Source organism: Crocuta crocuta, unplaced genomic scaffold, assembly GCF_008692635.1.
Source record: "Crocuta crocuta isolate KB4526 unplaced genomic scaffold, BGI_CrCroc_1.0 scaffold217, whole genome shotgun sequence".
NCBI lineage: Eukaryota > Metazoa > Chordata > Mammalia > Carnivora > Hyaenidae > Crocuta > Crocuta crocuta.
Window position 1 is genome coordinate 2,755,444 of NW_027532208.1, and position 5,364 is coordinate 2,760,807.

General features: G+C 58.3%; 1 protein-coding gene across 1 annotated transcript in view; it reads left to right on the forward strand.

Annotated features, from left to right (window-relative positions):
* The first annotated feature begins 651 nt into the window (after positions 1 to 651).
* The window catches only part of CLIP2 (CAP-Gly domain containing linker protein 2), a 52,560-nt gene continuing 47,847 nt past the window's right edge, over positions 652 to 5,364 (forward strand). Inside the window, 1 exon segment of the mRNA XM_077777792.1 lies at positions 652 to 744. The gene's annotated coding sequence lies outside the window, so the exon portion shown is untranslated.

Below are 5,364 nucleotides of genomic sequence, written 5' to 3' on the forward strand. Positions count from 1 at the left end.
GGGCATTGTAGGCACCGCAGGTGGGATCATGATTTGTTTTTCCCCACGTGGTTAAGGGGACCCAGCACCCCTTGTAAAGACCCTCCTTGGCTCAGGGGTTATTTTTTTAGTTCTTGTGCAGATTCTGACCCTGTGGGGGAGGCCTGGCTGGCTGGGTTAGGGAGCAGAGCCTGGGTGTCGGGGTGTTTCCTGGCCTACGTGTGTTGGATGTAGTTGCAGCAAAAAGAGAGTGGGGCAGGACGCTCGCGTGGTTTCCTCCCCCTTCTGCTGACCTCAGCAGGCCCCTGCCCTCCCTCGGCCTCTGAGTCCTGGGCTCAGGGACCCCTCTGCCCAGCACAAATTTTCTGTCACTCGGACACTTGAGTCTCAACGTCCTGTTCACTTGCTCTGTGACCATCACTCTGGGCCTCAGTTTCTCATTCTGTGAAATGGGAATAAAGGTGGGTCAGAGTCCGGCAAGAGACAGGCTGATGCTTGCCCAGCATCCTGGCCCAGCGGCTGTGTGTGGCCATGGCCAGGCTCTGGGGCCATGGTCGTCCCTGGTTCTGTGTGTGCGTGTGTGTGTGTGTGTGTGTGTGTGTGTGTGTGTGTGTGTGTGTAAGGCCAGGAAGTATATTGACCCTGACGTCCCTTCCCCTTCCCAGACCTGACACAGCCCTGATCCCCTCTGCTCTGCTGAGGATACCGTCCGGACCGCCTCCAAGCCTGAGGGAAGATGGCCACGCTCCAGTGTGTCCAGCTCAGGTAGGTCTGACAGGCTAGTCCTTCCCAGGGCTCTGCAGCCACCCCGGGCCGTGGGCAGGATGGGGAAGGTGCTGCCTTCACAACCCGGGATCTACAGCCCTAAGCTTAGAGGCTGTCAGGTGAGGATGGTGAGTCCGGAAACGCCGTCTTCTGGGCTCACTTGCCCCTCTTGTCTCCCAGCCTGGCGCCTGGGGTCACCTGGGGCCCCTGGGGGCTGTCCCCTGCCCTTTCCTCTGCCTCCCTGCTGTCATCCCAGCTTCAGCCTGCCTCTCCTGGAGCCACGTGGGCTTGTGGAGCCTGGGCTGCAGCCCCAGCTCTGCGGTGAGGCTCGGGCGGGTCCCTTCCCCAGCTGTGGGGTCGTCTGTGTCTGGAGCTTGCCTCCCTGTTCTTCAGGGCGGGTGCATATGCGGAGGGGAAGGAACTCTTTGCTTTCCCCCTCCCCATGTCTATCTTGAAAAAAATCCTTTTATTTAAAAAATGACTATGAAATATTTTAGGCACTCAAAAAAAAAAAAAAANACTTTCAGTTCCCTGCTGGCTGGGAGGCCCAGCGGCCATCCGGTGGCTTCACTCCTCGAAAGCGGGAGAGATCCTCCTCCTTCGTGCCGCGTACTGTGGGTGATGCTCCCAGCCCGTGATTCTCCCCGGCCTTGGCCGTCCCCACAGACTCTCCCATGGGCCCCATCACTGCCTCTTGCCGCCTCTGCCCGGTGTCCCTCGGGGACCTCACACCAGCCCCCACCTCCTCCCAGGTCCCTCCCAGTGTTGAGAGGTTCCCCCCCTGCTGGTGCTCCCCCTGCACCCATATTGTTTGCCACCAAATACCGCTGAGCACCTCTCCCCTCTCCATCCCCTCCAGCCCCCGCCTCTGTGCGCCTCAGGCTGCTTCCGTTGTCCTGTCCCTTGTCTATCCCCGCAGCCCCCAGGGCCCTGGCCCCTCCCTCATTCCCCACGGCGCCCTCAGACGCTCCCCAGCGGTTTTGCCCCGTGCACATCTGCTGTGTCACACTTCTTGACATCCTCCGCGGACCCTCATCCGCTCAGGCTCGTGCCTGNCTCCCCCCCACCACACAAACACACATTTTGGCTGGTAAATTCAGCTGTTTGGTCTGGGCCGCAGAACATGGCCTTGAGGGTTCCTTGCCTGGACGCTCTGCTGTGCTCCCTCTCCTCCCCCAGGGTGCTGCTGCGGCCTCCGCCTTGGGGCTTGTGGTGAGTGGGGAGGGGCCACACGAGGTTCATCTGTGGGTGCCACCTTGCCCGGCACTTGGGTCACAGGGTCAGGGGAGGAGACGGGAGCGTGGGCACCCAGGCTGCTGACGGCTGAGGCGGGAGGAGAAGGAGGCATGGAGAGCGGGGGGCGGGCGGCCCGGGCCTGAAGCCTGCAGCCCTGTCTCGGTGGGTAGGTNACCCTCTGGGCGATGCCAGCGCCCTGGGCACGGGCTTTCCACTGCCCTATTTGGCACCTTGCCCCGTTCCGTCGGGGCCACACCCTGGGCCTCTGATTGGCGGAAAGTTCTTGGGCCTCGTTCCCACTGAGACTGCCGCCCGCCGCCCCCGGGCAGCTGAAATGGAAACCCTGAAACGCAGCCCGGGTTTGTCTCCGGTAAATGGCAGCTGAGGGCGGCACAAAGGGGGCCTGTTGGTCTGAATGCCGCCCGGCCTCCCCCGCCCCTCCTGTGCCCGTCTTGTCTGGGCGCTGAGTCCCTGGGGGAGGCGACGGGTGCACCCTGGGCCTCTCGAGGTCGCAATAGAGAGCGGTCGTGGTGGCAGCTGCCCTCTCCCGGCGGCTCCTCCGTGCCAGGCACCGAGTGACCCCTGTAGGGTGCGTGTTTGGACTCGCTCCTCTTGCTCCCCATGGGGCAGCAGCAGTACCTTCACCCCCTCTTATGGGTGATGCCACAGCCTCCCGCCAGGCCAAGGACCCACCGCCACGTGTGGTGGGTTGGGATTTGGACCCATATTGCCTTAAGCCTGTTCCCTCCTGTCTCCTAGGCCTGCCCCACCCCCCACAGTGTGGCCGGAGGCCAATTTGTCACCAGGTCCCAGCTTTTCCCAAGAAAGCCCTTCCTTCCTCTATCCCATGAGGAGGGCTGAGTCACAAAGGGGTGATTGGCCCCAGGCTCCTCCCCTTCTTCCTGTTCACTGTGTCTTCTCTCCTCCCCTCTTCCCTTCACCGGCTCTGGAGACCCTGGGGTGGGGGTGGCTGCCGGCCTGTCCTCCCCGGTCGGCTGTGGGGGACCGAGTGAATGCAGATAGCTCCTCCTCTGGTCTCCTTGGTCAGCGAGGCAGCGAGGCCGGGGGTCTCACAAACGTTAGTCCAGGCCTCGGGAGGCCGAGGAGGGCCAGCCCTGGCTCTGGTGCCGGCAGCGCCGCTGAGCAGTGAGTGACTTTGGGTGAGTCCCTGCACTTCTCTGAGCTGCTCCTGTGAGATGGCTCCTGGCTCCTCAGGGCTTGCGGGGGGATGAACGAGGCCACATTTCTACAGGGCCTGGCATGCACATTTATGCACCCGGGAGGACTGGCCTGGGGGGTTGCGGCCTCAGAGGCCTTGGTCCTCTGGGCACTGGCAGGTGTGTGTGCACATGGGGCTTCTGGATCGTGGGCTCCAGGCCAGGCCCGGTGCCAGGCCTAGGTTCTCAGAGAAGGTGCGGCCTTGCCTGGGGGTGCTCGTGGGCTCCCGGGAGGCAAGACAAAGATAGGACAGTACCGTCTCTCCTGGGCTCAGCGTGCCGGCCTGAGGTCTCCGTGAGCCAAGCGTTCCGGGAGGCTTCATGGAGGAGGCGGCGTTGGGCTAGGTGCAGGGGAAGCGAGGCAGCTGGGAGAAGTCAGAGTGGGGTTTGGGAGGTGGGAAGGTGTCAGGTGGGTGGTGAAGGAATGCAGGGTCATCAGTGACAGGTGCCAGGGACACCATCTTCATGCCTGGGCTTTGCCTCAAAGTGCATACTGGCCGGTGGGCAGGTCAGACGGGCAAAAACCACAGCATCAGACAAGCCACTCGGTCCTACGTGCTGAGGAGGTGGGGGAGGGGGCCTCCTAGGCCTGTCACCCCCATGAGCCATTGTTACTCATTCGCTCAACACTGATCTATTGAGCACCTGTATTCACCAGGCACCCTTGTCAGGGGCTAAGGATACCACGGTAAACAGAACAGACGCTACCCCGTTCCTTGAGCAGTAGTGAAAAACAAAGGGGGCTGGAGATGGGGAGGACTGGGTAGGGATTGTAATTTCAGGCGGTGACAATGGAGCAGATGCTCAAAGGACTTGAGCTACGAACCTGGATAGTTGAGGCAGAGGAGATCACATGTGCAAAGGCCCTGAGGCTGCAGTGTGCTTGGAGTGATCCAGGAGTGGCCAACGTGAAGTGAGTGAGGGAGGACCATAGTGCTGGAGGGAAGAGGTGAGGAGGGCACTAACTTCTACTGGAGCTCTTTCAAGGATGTTAATTTTTATATAACTTTTAGAAGTTAAGATTTAACTTGCATACCGTACACTTTAACTTACATACCATAAAATCGTTTTAAATGTATGATTTGATGACAGATTTTTAAAAAGTGTTTTATTTAGTTTTGAGAGAGAGAAGAGAGAGAGAGACAGCATGAGCAAGGGAGGGTCAGAGAGAGGGGGAGACACAGAATCTGAAATGGGCTCCAGGCTCTGAGCTAGCTGTCAGCACAGATGCCGATGCGGGGCTCGAACCCACGAACTGTGAGATCATGACCTGAGCCGAAGTCAGATGCTTAACCGACTGAGCCACCCAGGCGCCCCTAAACATGGTTGTTTTTGTTTTTGTTTTACAAATTTTTATATGAATATGTGTTTTTATTTCTCTTGGGCAGTCAGGTCATGTGGTAGATACAAATTTAACTTTTTTTTTTTAAGTTTACTTAATTTTTAAGTAATCTCTATACCCAACATGGGGCTTGAACCCATAATTCCCAGATCAAGAGATGCACACTCTACTGACTGTGGCAGCCAGGCTCTCTGGGTGTTGAAATCTTTTGTTCATTTTCCACGAGGTTTTTGTCTTTTGATGAGCGTGTGACAGGGGTTCTTCACGTGTTCTGAATATAAGTTGTTGTTGTTTATTTTTAACCTAAGTCGGGGGCGCCTGGCTGGCTCAGTCAGTTGAGCATCTAACTTCGGGCTCAGCTCATGATCTCCGGGTTCGTGAGTTCGATCCCTGCTTCGGGCTCTCTGCTGTCAGCACAGAGCCAGCTTCAGATCCTCTCTCCCCCTCTCTTTCTGTCCTTCCCCTGTTCATTTTCCCTCTCTCTGTCTCTCTCTCTCTCTCTTTCAAAATGGATAAACAAACAAAAAAAAAAGGAAACAGATGTAAGTGTCTTAATAGATGTATAATTTGTAACATTCTCTCTGGGAGAGTTTTAGAGAAGGGGCCCGCGTGCATGCAGAGGGGGCTCCTTCCATCTTGTTTTCATCCCAGCAAGCGGGCTCCGCTGCCTCACTACGGGGCCCTGTGTCAGGATTTCCTGGGTCAGAGGATCCCCTGCTAGACTGCTAGAACCTGAGGCCAGTTAGACACCCACAGGGTGGCGGAGGGGGGCTGGGTAATAGAGAGCATGCTCACTGGCCCCTGCTGCTCCGTGGGTCTCTGGGG